We start from the raw sequence: 22,331 nt of genomic DNA, 5'->3' as shown, positions 1-22,331 counted from the left end.
ACCATACTGAACTTGACTAAGTTCTGTAGCCCTTCCTGACCAGACTTGGATCCTTTGCATTTGTCCCCAATTAAGTGGAACTTCCTGTAGTCAGTGACCAGACATTTCTTAACTACTTGTCATGGAATTGTTATAATAATGACTTACTCTTCTGAGAAAAGGCATCCTTGGTTTTTAAATGTAGATTATTTATCATAGAAACATGACAGTCCTGTTGCTCAACAATTGGGTGAAAGACCAGTATCACTGAAGCATGACAGCTGTATTTTTACACTGTTAATGAAGTGAATTTACTAGCAGAGATCTGTTCCTTGGAAAACTTCTGTCACTGAAATCTCAGATGAGACACAGATTTCACACAATATAGACACACCTGAGAGGACCTTGACAAAGCTGGTCATTCAGACTGTAGTACTCAAAATCTGTACAGTAGGGTCCCGCTTTATAGCGCTTCACTAATACAGCTGTCTCAATTAGATGCAATTAGAGTAAAGCCCCACTCATACGGTGCTTGTTCCACTTTTACGGCGGCTTTCGGGCATCACGTGCCATTCTATTCAATGGGTTCCGCTTTACAGTGGTTTCCGCTTTACAGCAGGGGTCCAGAACGTAACCCGCTGTATGAGTGGGGCCCTACTGTATGTGCAAAATCTCTTCTGCTGGCAAGGCTTCATCTCCTCTTTGGAACAGAACCAAGCTTTGTAAGTCTAAATTGACATTAGAAACAAATGTTCTTACTGACTAAGGCTTAGAAATGTGAATATGTGGTTTGTTTTATTTTCCCTCTTTCCTGCAATTTATTTATCTATTTGGATAAGGCATAATTCCTGACTCAGAATAATTTAGTTTAGGACAACCTACTATGCCGACATAACTTGCTTCCAGTGAAATCTGTGGGACTTACTTCCCCAAACAAATGAAATAAAAAATGAAATAAAATAAAATAAAATAAATAAATAATTTAGGTTTGGGTTGTTGACCTTGTATTTTCTCAGATACATTTTTAGCATATTCTATGCAAGCATGTTCTGTCCTGGCATGAGCCAACAATTCTTTTTGGGACCCTAACATGAAGTAAAGGAGTTTTACCAGCAGGCATTTTGAAAGGCAAAGCAAGGTTACTGTTGGATCCATTGTAAAAGGTTTGTTGAATACAGAGTTAGACTTTTAAAACTTGATCCTGAAATTCACTTCCCTCCTTCCTGGTAATTCTTGAGTATGGAGAGTACCCAGCAATTCTTAATAAGGGTACAGTCTGATGGAGTCAGGAATAGAAGTCAAATGGAAAGTGGCAGCTGATTAAACCAACAGATGAAATAAAAGGATTGGGAGGAAATGGGATTGTTTGATATGGCCTTGGAAAAGTGATGGGTAAAGAACTGGCAGAGATAACATGGACATAGGTCTCTGACTGTTGATTAAAGCATAAAGAAAGCAGAGTAATATGCAATTACTGGAAATACATTAGCACTAGAAAGATTTCAGTGTGATCCATAGAGTCAAATATTACTAGCCTAGAACCAGACAGTTAGTGTTTTGGATGTAGCCTAAAGAATCACTGCATACTTTGTGTTGTTGTGGTAACCTGTTCTTCAGGCACTTGTACCCCAAATGGCATTACCGTTCCTAAGAACAATGGTTCCCTTTGTGAGTAAGCAAGGCCTCATAAAAGAGCCTCCAATACCTTTCTTAGTATTATAGGAGAGACATGTTATTTTGAAGAAGAGCCAGCAAGAGCAACCATGAATATTACAACTCTATCTATCCCTAATACAGAAAATACTGTCCCTAAAAATAATTAAAAGAGCATTGATCAGGTCTTACAATATAAGAACATGTCTCACCAAGCCTGTGTCTCGATCTCTTGGATGCAGCCAAGTTTTGGATCACGAGCCCCCTTTCAATCTAGGGTACTTGTATTTATACCTATTTTATGATGACATACATCTATAGAAAAAATGCTTAATAAGTTTACTAAAATGAGTCTCAGGTGATCACTAAATGTTACTTTACTCAGTGGTTCCCTTGTGACTCATCTGGAGGAGCCCCGCTTGCTGAGCCATTGGAGCTCTTGCAGGTTGTGTGGTGAAACTAAGCAGTGTAGGCCTTGCCTTGAGGATACAAACTTACATCTAAACATATACTTCTCCTAAAACTGTTATCTTATACTAACAATCCTAGATGGGTTCCTGTTAAGCTATTATTGGATTTTCAGGAGCTACAAAGGCGCTTGGATTTTCTTCTAGGATTTCTATTCTTTAAAATGCATCATTTGCCTCATAATATTGTGGCTAAGCGATTAACTGTCACTTCAAATTCTGCCTTGCGGTTTCTGCATAGAGCTAGCAGTCTGTTTTACCTGTGAGGGCTAAACTAAAGGTTGACTCATTTCCTAGTGTGTCTTATTGTGTTTTGAAGTGCTTTTTTGATACTTGGAGATACAGAGGTGGGTTGAGCCTGTTTATGTGTCTCAAAGTCACATTGATTGATCCAGAAGACCTTGCAATGTATTTTTGGAATCTCCCAAACCTAGGGTAAGTATTTGGCAGAATTGCAATGGTTCCTTGGGGGAAATGCCTGTCTATCCGGGTCTGTATTTGAATGTGGTTATCTGGGTCTTTACCAAGTGTGAGGGAGATGCTAGGCATTGTGGGCTGCGCCGACCATGACAGTGTGTTTGTGAAGTGGGGTAGAAATAAGTATGTGTGAAACTATTTTATCATTACTTTCCACTAATGTCTTGCAACATATAGATATTAATGTTATGCAGGAATGAGTCAGTTGTGTGTGGAACTAGAATGAGTATTTGATGTGAATATGAGTTTTGTTCATAGGTGTGAGCTGGGAATCAATTTTGTAAAGAATGGCATAGTTGTTTAACACATTTCTTTTCTTCAGCTGCATGCCTAGATCTTTGCTTCCTCTCTCATTATTTATTTTTCTGTTATTTTAGGAAAGCTGTGTTGGTGTACTGGGCTAAACTATTTGAATGTAGCTTAGTTTTGTCTGGATAGCAAAAAAGAGAGAAAATGTGGTAGTCATTTTCAATGGCATGAGCTTTTGAACACCAAAATAAGATGCTCTCCATAGTCAATTTTTCAGACAGGATGAGAAATTATGAAGACCCTGAAGAATTTAATGCTTTTAGAAATAAAATGTAGCTGCACATGTTTGTGAAATCAAATCTGCGTAAAAGAGTCTTTTGCATTGTGTAGCCACGAGTTAAAGGATTTGCTGTTTTTAGAGCTACCGCCCTTACAGATGTCAAAGTGGCTAGCATGCATGAATGAATAATTATTAAAGCTGACAGATAATAGATCACACAGGAAATGGCAATGAAACCCCTCACAGAAGTGGAAAGGAGAGTTTGCATTACTTGGGGCTATTATTTTTTATTAATTTCTCTAGAGCTGCAGAGTGAGGAAGAAATATACGGTCAGACTGGAAGGGTTTTGGACAGGAGAATTGTTGCTCAGTGTGGTCCCTATGTATTGCTTTCTTGTTAGCTTTATTTTGTTTTTGTAAACCGCTTTGAGGTTTTATCACAATCAAAAGAACTTTCACTTTCACAATCAAATGGTATATGAATAATTAAATAAATAAATATTCATAAATCTGTGTCCCATTAAAAAGCTATGCTATGTTGGCATGAGGCCTAGTAGTTTTCCATCAAGTCTGAAAGTTTTGAAAGTTAAGAGGAGTTATGTCTTTGCCCAGTCTGGGAACGGACAGTGAAGGCCGTTGTTATGGTAACCATCAAGATATAGACTGGGAAAATTCTAACAGAGTCTGTGAGTTGTGTCCTTCTGCATCATGCCTCTGACCTGAGAGGCTGTCTTACTTTTGCTTTCGGAGAGAAATGTGCTGTAGAGCTAGAGGGGGGGGAAACTGCTGAAAAGCCTTAATGTCTTAATAAAGACTCTTAACATGCTCTAATGCTCTGAAGAAGTTTCTTGCTCAGCTTAACTCCAACGTAATGTATGCTGTTTCACGCAACAACGCACACACGCCAACAGTTATCACTGGGGATTTTGCATGGTTTAGGTCAGGGGTTGCCAACATTTTTAGGCCTGTGGGTACATTTGGATTTTTTAAGAAGTGCTGTGGGTGCCATACCCTTGGTTACCTTATGAGGAAAGGTTGCAGCATTTGGGGCTTTTTAGTTTAGAGAAAAGGCAGGTCAGAGGAGACATTATAGAGTGTATAAAATTATGCATGGCATTGAGAAAGTGGATAGAGAAAAGTTTTTCTCCCTCTCTCATAATACTAGAACTCGTGGACATTCAAAGAAGCTGAATGTTGGAAGATTCAGGACAGACAAAAGGAAGTACTTCTTTACTCAGCGCATAGTTAAACTATGGAATTTGCTCCCACAAGATGCAGTAATGGCCACCAGCTTGGATGGCTTTAAAAGAAGATTAGACAAATTCATGGAGGACAGGGCTATCAATGGCTACTAGCCATGATGGCTGTGCTCTGCCACCCTAGTCAGAGGCAGCATGCTTCTGAAAACCAGTTGCCGGAAGCCTCAGGAGGGGAAAGTGTTCTTGCAGTTGGGACCTGCTTGCAGGCTTCCCCCAGGCACCTGGTTGGCCACTGTGAGAACAGGATGCTGGACTAGATGGGCCACTGGCCTGATCCAGCAGGCTCTTCTTATGTTCTTATGTTCTTATCTCCCCCATCAACGTCCCCCTCCAAAGAGACAGATAAAAAGAAAGCATGTGCCATGCACCTTTTGCTTTTCCAAGGGATTGGGACAAAAGTTTATATATATATATATATATATCTAGAGCTGCAGAGTGAGGAAGAAATATACAGTCAGACTGGAAGGGTCTTGGACAGGAGAATAATAAAATAAAATATACCCAAAAAGGAAAAAGCTTCTAGAATTTGTAATTGGTAGTTTGGGGGAGGAGGGGGAAACAGAGCTCTTCAAGGTGTCTGTGTGCTTAAAATGAATCCCTTCATCAAAACCTTGGTTAGAACTTCTGGAGGCTCCTTGTAATCACTTTAAAATAGTTTCCTAGCTATTGATTTGCAAGCCAGCCATTCACTCTTGTTCTTGCTTTCTCCTTTCTCTCCTATTCTATAGACTGTTCAGTATTAATCCAGGACTGAGACAAGAGTATTTACATAAACACCCGGAACCACAGTATTAAGGTAAGACATTCTGCTTTATTCAGATAATTCTGAAAACTGTCTCACACATCCCACCATTAGACTAGCCATCCCCAGCCAGCAAAGCTAATGGTCAGGGATGAAGGAAGTTGTAATCTAACAATTTATAAAAGATGAAAGGCTGGAGAGGCAGCGTTAGTCCTAGAAGAGCCCTCCTGGTCAATCAAGTCAAACCCCTTGCAGGATAACTTTTGTTGCCCATTCCTGATGCCAAATGTCTTAGCTCACATGTCTAGAAAAGCCAATATCATCCTAATATATACATTTTTGTAAACGTTTTGTTGGAGCACTGCATTGTAAAATTTAGAGAAGTACAAATTTTGAAGCTATGTTTCCGTTCATATATTGTTTGGGGAAGGTAAGTTTGCATTAAAATGCAAAGCAAACCAAGTTTCCCCCATCCCTAAAATGGGAACACTAAGGCTACTCGGCTTTGTTGGGTGCTGTTACAGTCCAGAGCTGCTCTTCTTACCTTGTTCTTTGGCTGCTTTTAAAGCTGTTACTGTTGAAGCAACAGAAGCCACCATCAAAACAAACACACACACATATACCTGGCAGACGCTCTGCACAGCAGACCACCTTCTGAAACATCAGATTGCCCTTGGCTGAAATAAAACTATGCAAGCAACTCTCTTCGGTCTGAGGCTTGTATTTCAGATAAATCTTGAATAAATATACTTCATATGTTTAAATAAATTCTCTCCATGTTATAATCCACACTGACAACTACAGGTAGTTCTTTGCCACTTGAAATGTGCTTTCACATAAAGGTTAAATCCCCAATGCAAGCTGGAGCTACCAAGCTTGGTGCTGAATAAGTGGGTGAAATTCTATATTTATTCAGGAGGTGTCCATTTTGGTATTGTTCTTTAAAGATGCTTTGGAAATAATTTTTTGTTTTATCACTTTTTTGCCGCCCAAGGCTTCTTTTGGGAGGCAGAACAGGTTATAATTTTAATCAATAAGTAAATAAATACTTTTTTGGAACAGGTAATGCCGCACAGCCTATGATGGGGCAGGGATGTATGCTTCTTGCAAAGGCGTACCGATATGGCGTGCTGAAATCCAGTACACATTTACCTGGGAGCAAGTCCCATTAAACCCAATGGAGCTTACTTCTCAGTAGACGTGTAGCCTTAGTAGTTGTGCGTACATCCATGCAGGGTCTTCCTAGGCTTGCACTAAGGCTTGGTCCCTGGTGTGTGTTGATAATTGCAACTTACGTTGGTGTAGTAGGTTTCAGTATAGACCTAGAACAGTGAAACATAGGCAGCCCTGATCTCAATATAATACAAGCCTAATAGATTTGAACAGAGTGGGGAGCTTATTTTCAGAAAGAAAGCAATGATATCCACCAGTCTCTAGGGTTCTTAGAGCCACACTATTCTTCAGGCAGTTAGCCAAGGGCAGGAAGCGGTTTTGTTATATTGCATTATCTCCATACTTGAATGGTCAAGCACTATAATTAAGTTGGTGTCAAACAGCAGTAACAATGTCACTATTGGGGTGTGCACTCAGACATGGCTGCAGCAATAAAAATGAAGAGTTAGAAATAGCATTTCACTGTGGAATATATCGGTTTTGACAAATGTGTAATCAGTGCTCTTTTCCATTCAGATTAAAGTGTGAAGGTTTTACCTATACTTTGATTAACATATTGCCCTATTTCATTGCAGATGTAGTGAGAACTTTCCCAGAGTCCTTTGCCAATCTGATCTAGGTGAAAATAGGCCCTATAATTGTCTCAATATGGTATCTTTGATATCAACTTGAACAAGGAAGCATTTCATTGGTCTGTGAAAACTGAAAAGTAAAGTGTTAGTAAGGTGGTATTGGACCTGGCAAAGAAGTGTTGCATTATCACTCTTCTTATTGTGGGTATTTATCACTTCTTCATTTCTCCTCAGACACTTAAAATGGCTTAAAAAATTGCTTGTGGCATGTCTTTTGGATGAGTGGCATGTCTTTTGGATGAGTGGCATGTAGTCACGGGAATATTACCCTGCTATGTTGCTTTATTGGTGGAAGGAAAACAGTTTCACCATATTGCAGCCTGTGTAGTTCTGATATGTTGCATCCTGTCGGAGGATTCCATGATGCAGCCAGACAGAGATAGTTTAACTTTTTGTGGTGTGCATGTGTAGGAGAACACAGAGAGATGATATGGCAACCCAGACGGAGGAACCAGACATCCTTGCCTACAGATGAAGGAAGAGGGTTCTTCAACAAAAGTATTAACCAGGGAGCTTTAATGGGTTTGGGCTTAATTTTACCTCCCCTGCCTTAGTCCAGTTTGTGTTTTGCAAAGATGTGTTTGGAACCCTCCAATGGGAAAAGTGCCAGGAGGAGGAGAAATTTTGCAATGGAGTTAACAACCTTATTGCTACTTCTCCACTTCAAATCCCCACCCTACATCTGAAGCTGCCCTTTCAGGGTAGAAAACCCTAAATGCAATGTGAAGTTAGCTCCTAAGTGCAAGTTTCAACTTGGTATTCTCACACTGAAACCCAGTACATTAACCATTGCACATTTGTTCATGACGTTGTTCACATACAATCCATTCTCTGTGGATTCAAAAGATGCTGCCAGAGTCACTTCCATGAAGGAGGAGAGGCTTCTTAGCTTTGTTGGAATCACTGACTATCTGCTGCCTCATCCTCTTCCATAATGTGATTCCCACGCACACACACTTGAGGGAGGAGAACAGGGTATCTAGGTGGCAAAGGAATAGGAGGTGTAAGCAGAATTGAGGTGAGGTGGCTATGCCTCCCTAGATCCTACTTCAAATTCCAGTTGCTGGGAATACACCCAAGCGAGCAAGGGCTGTTGCAGTAAGGTCTTGCTTGTGGGTATCTGATTGGCCACTGTGAGAACAGAATGCTGGACTAGATCTGCTTTTTGTCTGATCCAGCAGGGCTCTTCTTATGTTCTTATTCCACATTGTTGCTAATTCTGGAAGTTTATTCCAAAGTTGGAATAGACTTGACAGAAGGGGATGTTTCGTGCATTGCAGTTCAAGAGCAGTAAGCATGAAGTGGCACAGCAGAATATTTCCTCCTCCCTCCCACACATTGATGACAAATTGTGGATTTTGTTCCTGGGTTTAATGAATGAGGACAAGTTGCGTCCTTAAATATCCTTCTATCCGTCTCTTTTTGACATGCAGCACAATCCATGTAGCAAGCTTTCTAATATTTCTGATTTCTAATTGTATGCAGAGAAAGGTTATGGGGCTTTTGGGAGAGTCTCCTGCCTCTGAGCATGTTTGACTGTGGGGATTTGTTGCAGACAGCAACGTGTCTGAGAGGTTGAATTAGTCCACAGCTATTCAACCTTGGTTGTGCTCCTTTCCCCTCGCTGCTGCTGCTGAGACACAAATTGAAATGTAACTGATGCTCAGGTCACCATTATTTAGCATCGCGAACAATGAGTAGAAAGGAGAAGATTGGCCCAGTTACTTTGGTGGATTCAGCCAAATGGATATTTCAGTGTGTTCCATCTGCATTCTTTCAGGACAGTGCTTTGTTTGCATATGTTGACCTTATCTATGGTTCCATGTGCTCAGCATCTTCATGCAAATGAATCTGGAAGGGTGGCTGAGCAGTAAGAAAAATACAAAAGCTTTCCATACAAAATATAAATTATGCAGTCGAGTTTCCCGCATTTGGGGAAATCACAGGGGTCAGCACACCCGGAGTGTAATGGATGAGCCTCACCCTGGGAAGACCACCTTCCAGATTCAAGGTTTACCAATTCTGAAATCATTATCCAAGCTTTTAGTGAATGAGAATTTAAAAAGAAAAGGATTGTGGATAAGGCTGTCAGATTTCATATAGCACATGGCTATGGTTTAATGGTTTGTTTATTTTTTGTCAAAGGGAAGATTTCTGCATGTGCAGCTTCTTTCAGCACTAGTGCCCTATAATGTGAGAAGCTACATCTGCTAAAACTTTCCTTCTACAGAACTGTTAAAAGGCATAGAAATTCTGTCCCATGTGCAATCTGTTATTTCATAAATTCCAGACCTTTGGGTGGAATCCGTAGTTGAGGAAACCATATCCTTCAAACCATGCATTCCTGATTCTCCTCCATATGTTCATTATGCCACAAGTGAGAGAGTATTTAAAATTTCCCTTTTAGTGCTTGGGGACTGATGGTAAGAGTGCTCAAGTGGGTTGTTTAAGGTGACACAATCTGTTTACATAGCATGCAGTAGAGCCTGTGAGGATCATCCCTCCCCCTTTCAGTATTTGACCCATCTTGATCATGCAATTGTCACTTGAGCTCTTTCATCTGCAATCCTGAACCCTTACTAAGATTTGAGAAAGCATAGTATCTTGAATTCTTAGCTGTATATTTTTTTGGTAGAATGATTTGTATTTGAAGACCGCACACATGCACACAATTTATATCTTGTAACTACAATCATTTCATAACATTTTTCAAAAGCATCATGCTTGCCTATATTTTAATCTGCTAAAATATTTAGGTTGTTTTACCAGATTTAATATATGTATGGCTGATAGAGAAATTGTCTGTGATCCTCTCACACAGTTATCTAATTTCTGTGCATGTTTATGTGAATAGGTCCTACTGTGTTCACTGGGGCTTACTCCCAGGTAAGTGTGCATAGGATTGCATCATGGGATTTTATATAGCTTCCTTGCCCGCCCATGTTTTCAGAAAGAAATGTGAGAGATCTCATTCGGATCTAGGGCCCAAACCAGAGGCTTAGAGCAAAGATCAGAATAGATTTTTGCTACCCTTGTATAGTTTTTGGGAAAGTAGTTTAATATGGCAAGATACTGTTTGGAAACAACCAGCCAAAAATTGTGGACATTTTGTTTCTATAGTTGTCATAAAATACAGTCTTTGTGTTGCGGTGTGTGCATGCCCTAAGCCCTTGTTCCTTGGATGCTGGTTTATAAACTGCACAGTAGAGGAAGGAAAAATCAGCAATCAAAATCCGTATGGCCTCTGTGCAGCTTCCTTGAGGAAGAGACTGTAGAACAGATGGAAACCAAACGGCATACGACTGGGAGAGAGAAAAAAACAGGGTTTCCTGTAGTTATTGCGATGTGAATTTATAGATTAGTAATCTGCTAATTTTTTTTTTTTTGCTAATTTTTTGCTAATTTTAAAATGACAGATGCTGTTGCCTCCAGGGAGGGGTGATGAAGGGTGTTTCCACACGTTAGCAACCTCATGTGTGCGATCTGTCTTCCTGCGCAGTTCACCTCCTTGATTTGCATTGACTGTCTGCTTTGTGATGGGGTGCTAGGGCTGAACATTTGGCATTCGCTTCTCATGCTGTGAGGAGAATCTCCTCTTTATTCCACAGTCATGAAAATTGTGTCACTTGAAAGCGCTGTTGGATGAAGGCCTGTGTCTGCCCATCCAGCAAACCAGGCTATAATCCTTACAATGATTTAACAAAAGTCATAATGCAGATATACCATGTGACTTTTTGTCTTCTTGAAACCTAAACTGTATGTTGAGAACAATAGCCTTTTCTGTCTCCTGTTATTAAATGTTATTTATTTATTTATTGTATTTATATACCTCCCCACAGCCGAAGCTCTCTGGGCAGTTTACAGTAACTGTCACAGTCCTTACCTCCTTCCAACAGCGTCAAAGCAAGTGTACAGGGGATGTTTTAACCCCAGAGAATGGGAAATTGTCTGGTCTGTTGAAATGGCACCCAGAAGTCTCCTATTCATCTTTCATACAGCAGCATATAGCATTGCTCTTGCAGAGCTCTCAGCTGGGTTTTCTCAGAAGTAGGTAACTGGAGGTGACTTGCACAGATGGATTAGTGATCTCTACCCATGGGATTATCAAATGTGTTTTCTTTAGAGAAGAGATGGCCAACCTGTGTAGGTCACCAGATGTTGTTGGACTACAACTCACATCATCCCTGGCTATTGACTTTACTGGCTGAACTAATGGAGTCCAAAAGCATTTGGAAGGCCACAGGCTAGCTTTCAGTGCTTTAGAGCCAGTATTAGTTGCTACATGTTAAGGAGCTTCTTGATTAGCATCCCATCAATCTAGTCCAGAAGACAGAAGTAGTTACTGCACAGACCTCTTCTATCACATTGCAAGTCTCGTCATCCCCAGTAGCTTCCATGAATATATATTGTTTTGCTGGAGACTCTCATAACAGTGCAGCTTTGTAAAAGAGATGATTTTACACACTAGAGCAGCCTTCATCAACCTGTTGTTGTCCTGCAGATTTTTTGGATCACAAGTCCCATCAGTCCCAGCCAGCATCTGGAGAGCAACAAGTTGGTGAAGGCTCTGTTGCAGTATGAAATGTGTGTTCCCTCACCACTGAGATTACTGAAATACAGTACACCTGCAGATTTTACCAGTTTTGTAATCCCAAAAAAGAGTTCTCCTTTTTCTGTAGGTGACTGATGTCAGTCACAAACATAATATATACACCTGAGTTTTAAATGATTTCTGTAGTATTTAAGCAGAATAAACCCATTGAAGTTAATGGACATGAATAGCATGTTAAGTTCAGTGGGTCTACTTTGAGTAGGACTTTGAATACAACCCTGTATGTTTATTGGCTGTATTGTTTTGTTTGGATGTGGTTTTGCCACCAATCTTTTTCAATATTAGTTTCCAATTTTTTTATTTTAATATTGCAAGCTACCTTAGAAATGCTTAATTTAAAAGCAAGTGCATGTGTGTGTAAAATTAAATGCAATGGTTCTTGACAGTATTGGGTGGCTTGTGAATGGGTGTTCGGGGGTACTTGTCATGCATATCTGTTCATATGCAAGTCTTATCTCAAACTCGGTTTGATATCCCAGTTTGAATCTTATTGTTGTGAAATAGGCTTTTCTCCTGCTTCCTCAAGGCCTAGGCACTTGAGCAACATAATGGCCTTGTTCACAACGTAATGCTAAAACATGGCTTAGCAAGAACAAAATTGTGTGGACACCCAGAGCTAAAATTGCAGCAATTTTGCTCCTCTCCTGGTCCTGCTGCCACCATGCTACCTGGAGCTAAGCCATGGTTTGGCTTAGTGTTAACATGCAAGTCTGGCTGGTGGTTTGTCTCACTGCCAACAAACCACAAGCAGAAAACCAAGAACAAACGTTGGCTAAAGCCTTGAGATTTTGAGATTTTATTGCCATCGGGCACTGTATAAATCTTGTTAAATGAGCGTGCAAGAGAGTTGGTGTGCCATTTATAGTTGAAATTAGTCACATAGCTAGTTGGCATCTGCTATGGTAGACAAAGGAGAGAAAAAAGAGGTCTGGTAACAATCATTACTGGTCATGTGAGTTGGCCCTAATTTTTATTGTGCAGTTTGATTTTTAAAATTTATTTACTATATCCAAGGATGGCTTGCATGATTCCCCCCTCCCACTTTATCCTCACAGCAACTCTGTGAGGTAGATGAGGATAAGAGATGGTGACTCACTCAACGTTACCCAGTGAGCTTCATGGTCCTTAGTGATTTGAACCTGGGTCTTCCAGTCTTAGTCCAGAACACTGCCTGTCACTGAACACACCATCTCTTTAGCATTTAATACCACTGCTGAATTCTAGAATGATGCGCATCAACACTAACTGTTGCTCTTTCTGTCTTTTGCTATAGCAACACAAAGTGTAAATATTTTGTGTGCAATGACATGTGCTTATTTTGAAAGAACAGAAACAAAATGGCTTGAGAAGAATCAGTCTTGTCCATACAGCCACCGGGTGGTATTAACAACCAAAAATCCCCACACAATAATTTTGTTGATTTGCAATGCTCAGTGATGACCTTTGGGAATTTGCCAGCTCATGCTGCTTTTCCAAATTTTGTTTCATAACGCAAGATACAGCTTGTTCCTTTTATGTGTCATTGTTTGGTTTGTGGTCAATTTTAGGAATCAACCAGTTAACAATGCTTTTTGGTAATATCCGTTTTAGTACCATCTTTTTATTTATACAGCCTGAGGGCCATGAACTACTCAGAAAACTCCTCCCAGTGGGTATTCATCTGTGGCACGTAAGCCAAGATGGAGAGAAAATTAGGGAGTGGGGAGGATGCAGTATACTGTGAAAATTGCAGTGGTGGGTGGAATCAGTGACTGTGAGAAATAGGTGTTATTCCCTCGAAAATGGTCCTTAATGGCTGGGTCTGGTGGAGCAGTGAAAAGGAAAGGCTTGACAATCCCCCACCCCTTTTAGTTATGCATTTAAATGAAAGTATGATTGTCTTGCTTTCTGGCTCCTGAGCCCTTGCTGCATTTGCAATTAACTTGGAGGAAGTGGGTTCAAGTTGGACCAGAGAAAAAGTAGTGATATTGCAACTAATGATTCATATGAAATTAGAATAGAGTTCAATTCAGTGCTTTGTGAGAATGAACCAGCATTTATTGACCTGCAGTGACATCCAGGAGGACATAGTCATTGTACAGTCCATCCATGACTGATGTTTGCCCAAGTACTGCTCAAACAGCAGCTCTGATTGTATGGCTGGCTTCCTAGCTCTTCAATGTTCAAAGTCACTCATTATTCTATCTCACTGTACCAGTCCCAAATAAATGCCTTCTCTGTATTAAATTCATTTTTGCATTCTATAATATGAGTGTTTTCCCCTTCTGTTTCATATTTTTCTAATGTTGGTTTAAATTGCTGTTTGAGTTAATAGTAATTCATGGGTTATTTTAGGACTCTGGTGCTAGAGGTTAGGCACTAACAGAAAACCACCAGATGTTTTTATTAAGAAAATGGATCCAGATAAACAGAAGAGCCTCTAAACTGCAGATATTTTATTCTTGGCTCTTATCTTGTATATAAGTAAAAAAAAGCAAGGATATTGTATATTGAAGCTGAATAAATGAATTTCATATTTTAGCTGTAAGCCATTTATTCTGCAACTTTGGGTAAAAAACCTGATGTATAAAGTCTGCAATCCCTAATCAAGAATATGGGCCCTTTCTTTGTGGAACACTGTCCATATATGACATATATATCATACCTACCTCGATATATTCTTGCTGTCAATGAGGAATTCCAAAGAAGGACAATTTATCCTCAAGGCATCACACTGGCTGGAATGGAGAACCTATGCCCCTCCAGATGTTGTTGGCCTTCATCTCCCATCATCCCTGACCATTGACCATTGCTGATGTGAGTTAAGTTCAATAGCATCTGGAGGGCCACAGGCTCCCCATGTCTGCTCTATGGCTTCTTTGCTGTGTGTAATCCCTGGAGATACAACAGAAAAAGCTAAACAGAAGCAACATCTCTCTGCCATTCAATCTCAATAATAGACAAACATGCAGAGCTACTAGAAAATTTCAGAGATCATCTCATATTCTCCCTTTAAGAAAGCAAGTGAATGAAATGAGCCTTTTGTTTATTTAACCTGTGACTTCCTCAAGTCTGTCTTCCTCAACTCTGTCTTCCCCGACCTCTTGATTTGTTCAGATTCCTTGATGGACAGCTACAGCATATGGATTACTGTAGGAGGTGCTTCCACAGTGAAGCAGATGAAGAGCCTTGCAGGAGGACAAACAATAGCTGTCAGTGGGAGGTGCAGGGGCCATGTATGCAAAGGTTCTGTGAAACGGTCATTGATAGGAATTTTCCTATTTTGCAGATGGGCCACAAGATAGGCTGCTTTTGACCCTTTAGCGTGGCCAGTTTGTTGGTAGAAGGGAAACAGAAAGGGAAAAAATAGAGTTGAGGTATGAAACTTTAATGAGCAATTAACTGATAATGTATTCCAGGAGACTGGCAGGTTGGAAGGACATCTGAAAGAAAGGAATAAATGTGTTAGGCTCCCAATAGTACAGAACTTTCTTCATTCATACCCAAGTGTTGGTGAGGAAACTCTAAATGACTTTTAGAATAAAAGTTATGTTGCTGGCCTTTATATTCCTGAATAGCGATGGATATTATTCATAAGAGATTCGATAGCAAAGCCAGCTTTTGTTTCATACATACTTTCTTAAAAAATGCACCTTGTTTATGCTGCTTGTTCCAGTCAGTCATAAAATTAAGTAATTCAGGATAGATTAGGACAGCCTTTCCCAACTAGTGGGCCACCAGATGTTGTTGGACCACAATTCCCATCTTTCCTGACCATTGGCAATGCTGGCTGAGGCTGATGGGAGTTGTGGTCCAACAACATCTGGTGGCCCACTAGTTGGGAAAGGCGAACTGTGAGAAGATTTAGAATTATTTATTATTATTATTTTCATTTTATTAAATTTATATACCGCCCATAGCCAAAGCTCCCTGGGCGGTTCACAACAATCAGCATAAAATACAATAAAACACATATTTAAAACAGTTTTTTTTAAAAGCTTAAAATATAGATTAAAAAAAAAATTAAGCTATTACAGTTGTCTACTGGCTTTCAGTGGTTGTTATAATGTGTAACATACAACTGCCAAAAGTGAAAAACAGATTTCTTACAAAAATGAGAATCTGGATATCCAGTCTATGTATTATAGGAAATGTGAGAGAAAAGGAAGATGGGTGACATAAGCAATCACAAGTAAACCCTAACATGTTGTTCTCCTTACAGTTTTAACATCCATTTAAGTTGCACACCTTGTTGTATAAACCAATAACATGTTGCTATATTCTTTAAAATGTGATGCAGAAACCTTTACAGGAACATGTTTACTATTGAATCACTTGTAGTTATGTGACTAAAAGCCACAAAGCAGGAATCACAAAGTGTTTTCCTGGGGACACTAGCAACTGGCATTTTAATGTTCATCCTGTAAATTGTAAATAAAGATACAATGCTTAATTGCTGCCCAAAGTACCTTGATAGTTCTGAAAGGGTGATTAAAAACTGTTATCTGCTGTAGGATATTGCCAAGGGAATATTATCTTCTGTCTGACTTCTTGTCCTTCTCTCCTTGCTTTTCATTAGTTCTTTTTTCATTAATATAAATGTTCCCCAGACCTTTTGGGAAACATTTCCTATAATTTTCCAGGTTGAACGGGCCCGTATTCACTCCACCCCACTGAAGTGATAATAAAGGAGAGTGCCATTCTCTGAGGAACATAAGTAATAACCCAGGAGCCATGTTCGGATGTAACACTCTACATAACCATAGTGTGATTTCTGCTGGTCATTGACTGTAATAAAATATTCATTCATTCATACATAACCATAGTTATGGGGCATAAAGTGTGTGTGAGATGTGAGCAGTCCCCAATGTGTAATGGTTAAGGTGTTGGACTATGACCTGGGAGACTAGGGTTCAAATCCCCACACAGCCACAAAGCTGACTGGGTGACCTTGGGTCAGTCACTGCCTCTCAGCCTGAGAGGAAGGCAATGGTAACCCCCCTCTGAATACCTCTTACCATGAAAACCCTCTTCATACCATGAAAACCCTCTTCATAGGGATGCCATAAGTCGGGATTGACTTGAAGGCAGTCCATTTCCATTTTCACCTAGATTAGGGAAAGAAACTACAGAGCAAACTATTACATGCAAACCAGCACTTGTGGTTTGTCTCTCTCCAAAGAAACCACAAGAGGGAACCCAAGAACAATTCTTGGAGAGAATTCTTGTTTGGAGAGAAACAAGTTCCGGTTCACATGAAATGCTAAATCAGTGTTCTGTAGTTTGTTTCTGTCTAGGAATGAAGACAAAGTAGAGTGCTCAAGCTGTGTACACCAACATGCAACTCTTGAACTTGATGTTTTTCCTAACCATGGTTTATGCCAACACTTTCTGTTAACAAGGCCTACTGAAGTGCAAGGAGGCAGGCTTTTCCAGTTCTAGTAACTGCCCTTCACGACTTTGTTATTTCCACAGCACAATCTACATGAGAGTCACCAACCTGGCACCCAGACATGGTGTCCAGGGGTGCCAAGGAAGGCCTTAGCAATGCTTGGTTGGCAATTTCCACTGTAGACAGTAGTGAACTTAGTAGATCAATAGTCTAACTTGGTCTATGGTAGCTTCCTGTACTTAAGAGCACCTATGACCTAGGTTATTTATGAGTTATTTATTCTGAAACTTTATATCTGGCCTAATTTTCCAAGGAAGCTCAAGGAGTTACGGTCACTAGTACAAATGCTCTTAAAATACACTACCCTATGCAATGTAACATTGATTATATCCAAGAACAGGTCTTTCAAACTGTCTACAAACACAACCAAAATCTCTATCATCCCCAGGGCTGGCGCCAGGCATGCCTGGGCCCTTGGGCACCAGCCTGCCCCGGGCCTGGGCACCCCCCTACAGACCATGAGGGCCCACAGCGCCCGCCTGCTCCACCTACCTGTTCTCTCTTTCTGTGAATGCCCTGCGCCCTGCCCTATTCTATGTACATGCACATGCCTGCCATCAATCAAGATGGCAGCAGGGGAATCAGCCCCTTAGAGAAGCCTCTGCCACCATCTTGGTTAAATGGCAGCTGCACACACAGCACCCAGGGCATTCACAGAAAGGGAGGAGAGGTAGATGGAGCAGGCAGGTGCCACGGTCCCGCACGATCTTTAGAGGGGGCTGGGAGATCCTTTCCTGCAATCTGCGGCAGGGTCGGGAGTTGACCCTGCTGAGGATCACAGAAGGGAAGCACTACCCCTATACCCTGAAGGGGCCGTTCAGGGGCCCTCGGCCAGGGCCTGACCTCACTGCCCTTTGGCGCGCTGGCCCTGATCGTCCTCCATCCTAAGTATGAAATGCTACCATTAAAGCAAACCAAACATTGCAAAAAAGTTGGACTCAGTGCTAATTTTAATTCCTGAGAGCTGAACTCGACTTATACCAAGGGGGTGTGATGAATGATCTGATAATGCCCTTTTATGTGTAGTGCTGCCATTTTGCTAGCTTTCATCTTGCATGGAGGAGTTGGTCATGATCAGCCTAGTTGGGTCCAGGGTATGTGTGTGTGACCTGATTACTTAGTATGTGGTTCATCTTCTGTTAATTATTAGTGTGTGTTGCATGGCCCATCTGCTTTTTTGTCATCAGATTAGATAGCACTTCCGTAGTACAACTTGCCCCTCACAGCTTGAAAGGAGGTTGCATTGTGCAAAGTTGCATTACAGTATTGACAGTCAAGTGAAGGAATTGTGCACTGGGTGAATTCAACATACACATGTGTGAAAAGATGGTTTTAAAATCTTTATTCTTTAGTTGATATTCATCATCTATAGTGTCCAAGCTTCTTGGATAATGTTTTTCTTAAATAAACTAAGAAACAGCAGTAAGAATTAGGGGGATCCAGTCCGGATAAGGTGATATGCAACATTCTAAGTCTAATAAATAATCAATACTGACACAAGGACAAATGGGGCGGGGGTGGTGGAGATGAACATTTCTACTACTGTGAACTAAAATAATGCCTTCTGTGTCTCCTCCAAGCCCTTAGCACCATTATAACATATCTAAGGAAGGTAAGTTTGTGATCTGTTGCTTCATCTCCTCCAATATTCTCCAGCGGCAATGCTAACTCCAGAATTGTCCTTCTCAAGGAAAAAGTGGAAGATCACCTGAGAGAAAATGTGCAATGATATAATTAATCTTTGTATTATACCTGAGAGTTATCTAAGTTGTGTGTGTTCTAAGCAAACTCCTAAAGCAAAAGAAGGTGATCCTAGAAATCATATTATCTTACTTAGATTGTGTAGATATCATGAAATTGTGCCAGAGGCTCTCTGGAGTAAATCTCTGTGTAAAGAAAATGTGCTCTGGAATTGCTAAATGCCAAAGAGTGAGAAATAATTTATGTGAGAGAAGAGTTGATGCGGTGATGGAGAACTCCACAATGACACTATTTGTCCTTTCAAGTGGGCTTCACCAGCTGTAGTGATTCAGGGAGAATCTCCAACTATAGTGTCTACAGGAAAGAAACAGCACAGGTAGAAGAACGGCAGTATGGAAGGAGACAGATGTACATTGTCTTCTCTCCTCTTCCTAAATTCTGTCCAGATGTTTCCACAACTGCTTGCCTTATCAGACTCTAAAATGTAGTTCCCCTCTATTCAGCACTGGTTAGGCCTCGTCTTGAATACTGCATCCAGTTCTGGTCTTCACACTGGTTAGGCCTCGTCTTGAATACTGCATCCAGTTCTGGTCTTCACACTTCAAGAAGGATGCAGACAAACTGGAACAGGTTCAGAGGAGGGCAACAAGGATGATCAAGGGACTGGAAACAAAGTCCTGTGAGGAGAGACTGAAAGAACTGGGCATGTTTAGCCTGGAGAAGAGAAGACTGAGGGGAGATATGATAGCACTCTTCAAGTACATGAAAGGTTGTCACACAGAGGAGGGCTGGGATCTCTTCTCGATCATCCCAGAGTGTAGGACACAGAATAATGGGCTCAAGTTGCAGGAAGCCAGATTTCAACTGGACATCAGGAAAAACTTCCTAACTGTTAGACCCATACAACAACAGAACCAATTACCTAGAGAGGTAGTGGGCTCTCCGACACTGGAGGCATTCAAGAGGCAGCTGGACAGCCATCTGTCGGGAATTCTTTGATTTGGCTTTCTGCATTGAGCAGGGGGTTGGACTTGATGGCCTTATAGGCCCCTTCTAACTCTACTTTCTATGATTCTGTGTGGCTTTAGGTCAGGGTTGTGGAACTGGATCTGGCCAGAAATATGGACTTAGAGCTGGTTCTAGCCAGACAGGTGGATTCAGAGCTGGCTCAGCAAGCCATTTTGACAGGTCAACAGGGTTGCCCACTTAGTCACCCCAGGTCATATGACATCAAGTGATTCAAAGTTCAAACAGCGGGAGCAGACGGAGGCTTACCTCTGATCTTAGCACTAAGCATGACAACACTAAGATTGGAGATAATCTTATATCTTATCTAAGTGCTGTGATACTTAGGGCTAAAACTGGAGAAATGCTGCCTGCTCATTGACAGTTTACTATCAAAGAGCAGGCAGAGGCTTATCTCCACTTTATTGTGGAAAGAACAGGCAAGGGTTTATCTCCATGCTTAGCACTAAGATTGGAGATCCCTTATCTCTGAGCTTAGCACTTAGTGCTTAGATCAGAAATAGCAGATATCTTCAACTGACATCATCCAACATCAAGTGATTGACCGGTTGGTGGTGTTTGCCCAAAATGGCCCAACAGGCCAAATTTAGAAGCCTGGAAGGCCTGATTATGCCTGTGGCCAGAGGTTCCTGCTGGTGCTTTAGGTTATATAAGAAGAAGGTGGGTAATTGCTCACTTAAGGCATCCGGCTGTATAATTTCATCATGAATAGAAGCTTGGAAGATTCTGTAATATTTGTTTCTGGGCCCTGGACCCTTGTAACATCAGGCACTTAACTGACAAAATAAAGGGAAGATGTCAGTCCTCTTTTTTAACAGAAGTGAGTAGATCACTCGGGTAATGATACACATCCTGCAGTTTTATGGATATTTTTAGTAAGTATGAACTTGTTTGGAGTTATTTCTAAGTAGAGAGTTTGTCTATAATGGAGGGGAGAATTGCATCTACAACTTATGAGTAGCAGATTTGGGCTGATTCATTACATTTAGGCTATTAATGGTGATCATAATAGTTCCTGTATTTAGTTGGCTAATGCATGACAAGTGAAAGCCTTGTCTATAGCGATAATTAAGAAATTCAGTTGGGCTTCCCAACTTCACCATCTGCATTTAAAAAGCTACATATTCTTTCAGCTGTGGTTTAATCCATGATAATTGTGACTAATTTCATACACTGCAGTCTAGTAGTGTGTGATTTTTCTTTGTGACTATAATTAATACTCAGATGAAGTTTACTTTTAGATTCTCATTTACATAACATAGTAATTATTCTAGATACCGGAAATGAAATAATTTGAAGCTAAATATAAACTGCTTTAAATGTGTGGAGACGCTTAATGTTTAAAAAGTGAAAAAGAATGAGTATTTCACAGCCTGGAGCTGTCTGGACTCTATCACAAATATTTTCTGCCTAGAAACAACACATTCTGAGCAGCTCTTTGGTGACTAGTGCCTCAGGGATATGGATAATGGGAAAGGTTTTTTTAAAATTTTATTGTAGCATAAAGAATATGCAACCATTTTAAAACGATAGTTAAACAGCAGTAGCTTCTCAGTGTTTGGCCCCTTGGGAAGACAATAGCTCAGTCTTAGAACACATGCTTTGCATGCAAATAATCGACACAGGGAGCTGCCTTATTCTGGATCAGACCTTTGGTCTATCTAGCTCAGTATTGTTTGCCCTGACTGGCAGCAGCTATCTAGGGTTTCAGATGGGGTCTTTCCCAGCCCTACCTGGGGCTGCTAGGGATTGAACCTGAGATCCTCTGCAGAGCAGATGCTCTACCGCTGAGCTAGGTTCAATCCCTGGCATCTCCAGGCAGGGCTGGGAAAGACTTCTGCCAAAAAGTTGGAGAACTGTTTCCACCCACTGTAGACAAATACTGAGCTATGCGGACCAATGGTCTGATCTTAGTATAAGGCAGCTTCCTATGTTCCCTGAAACCCAAATGTTTTCCCCACTGATACTTCATCAGTTTGCGTCCACATCAGTCACTAGAATATGCTTGCACTGAAAGTAGTGCCTGCACTACATGAACTGCCCTACTTCCCTACTCCTGTCCCAGTCATCACCACCCATTGTTCGCTGCTTTGCATACAGTTCACTGGTGATGGGGGAATAATGATGCATCCCCCACAGGGGTCCTGAATGCTAGGCTTTGAAGAAGCCCTTGCAATCTTAATTACACAGAGGGATTCACATATTAGGGGAAATTTAAGAAATAACATTTCTCTCCTTTGATAACTGCACATGATGTCTTTGTTTTGGCAAAAATGTCTAATATCTTACAGTTTTTTCGTCTGGGGACACTATTCAACAACAATACCCAAGTATACTGCTGACTTATGCATGTCTTTAATTTTCTCCCAGCCTGGAAGAAGGTCTGTAGAAAGGTGCAATATTCCTTCCATTGAGCAACATTAGTCTCATATGAGAATCTGTGATCATACAAAGCATTTTAAGGCTCTTGTTTTACTCTTAATTCCCTCTCTGCAATGGACCATTCTCTCCTTTTTGCTGAACACATTGCTCGGGTGAATGATACCAGAATAACGTTCTATCATTCGTCCCTATGATATCTGTATCTTTTTTAGAAAGCGGAGCAGTGAACACTTTAGGGATAACCTTACATGACTCCAAACATAAAGGC

The 22,331-nt window shown here is 40.8% G+C and overlaps 1 protein-coding gene and 1 non-coding gene across 18 annotated transcripts in view; one reads left to right on the top strand and one right to left on the bottom strand.

The window, feature by feature from the left end:
- NFASC (neurofascin) overlaps positions 1 to 22,331 on the top strand; it is a 275,345-nt gene that overhangs the window by 80,715 nt on the left and 172,299 nt on the right. For all 17 annotated transcript variants that reach the window (XM_061632201.1, XM_061632200.1, XM_061632198.1 and 14 more), the window contains one exon: positions 5,093 to 5,160. The gene's annotated coding sequence lies outside the window, so the exon portion shown is untranslated. The remainder of the gene's footprint in view (positions 1 to 5,092; positions 5,161 to 22,331) is intronic.
- LOC133388193 (U1 spliceosomal RNA) lies at positions 8,782 to 8,946 on the bottom strand. Its single transcript, XR_009763678.1, has one exon. It is a non-coding gene; the product is annotated as a U1 spliceosomal RNA (small nuclear RNA).

Source organism: Rhineura floridana, chromosome 6 (genome assembly GCF_030035675.1).
Source record: "Rhineura floridana isolate rRhiFlo1 chromosome 6, rRhiFlo1.hap2, whole genome shotgun sequence".
Taxonomy (NCBI): domain Eukaryota; kingdom Metazoa; phylum Chordata; class Lepidosauria; order Squamata; family Rhineuridae; genus Rhineura; species Rhineura floridana.
Note: the sequence above shows the minus strand (reverse complement) of the source record. Positions and strands in the feature narration are given on the sequence as shown.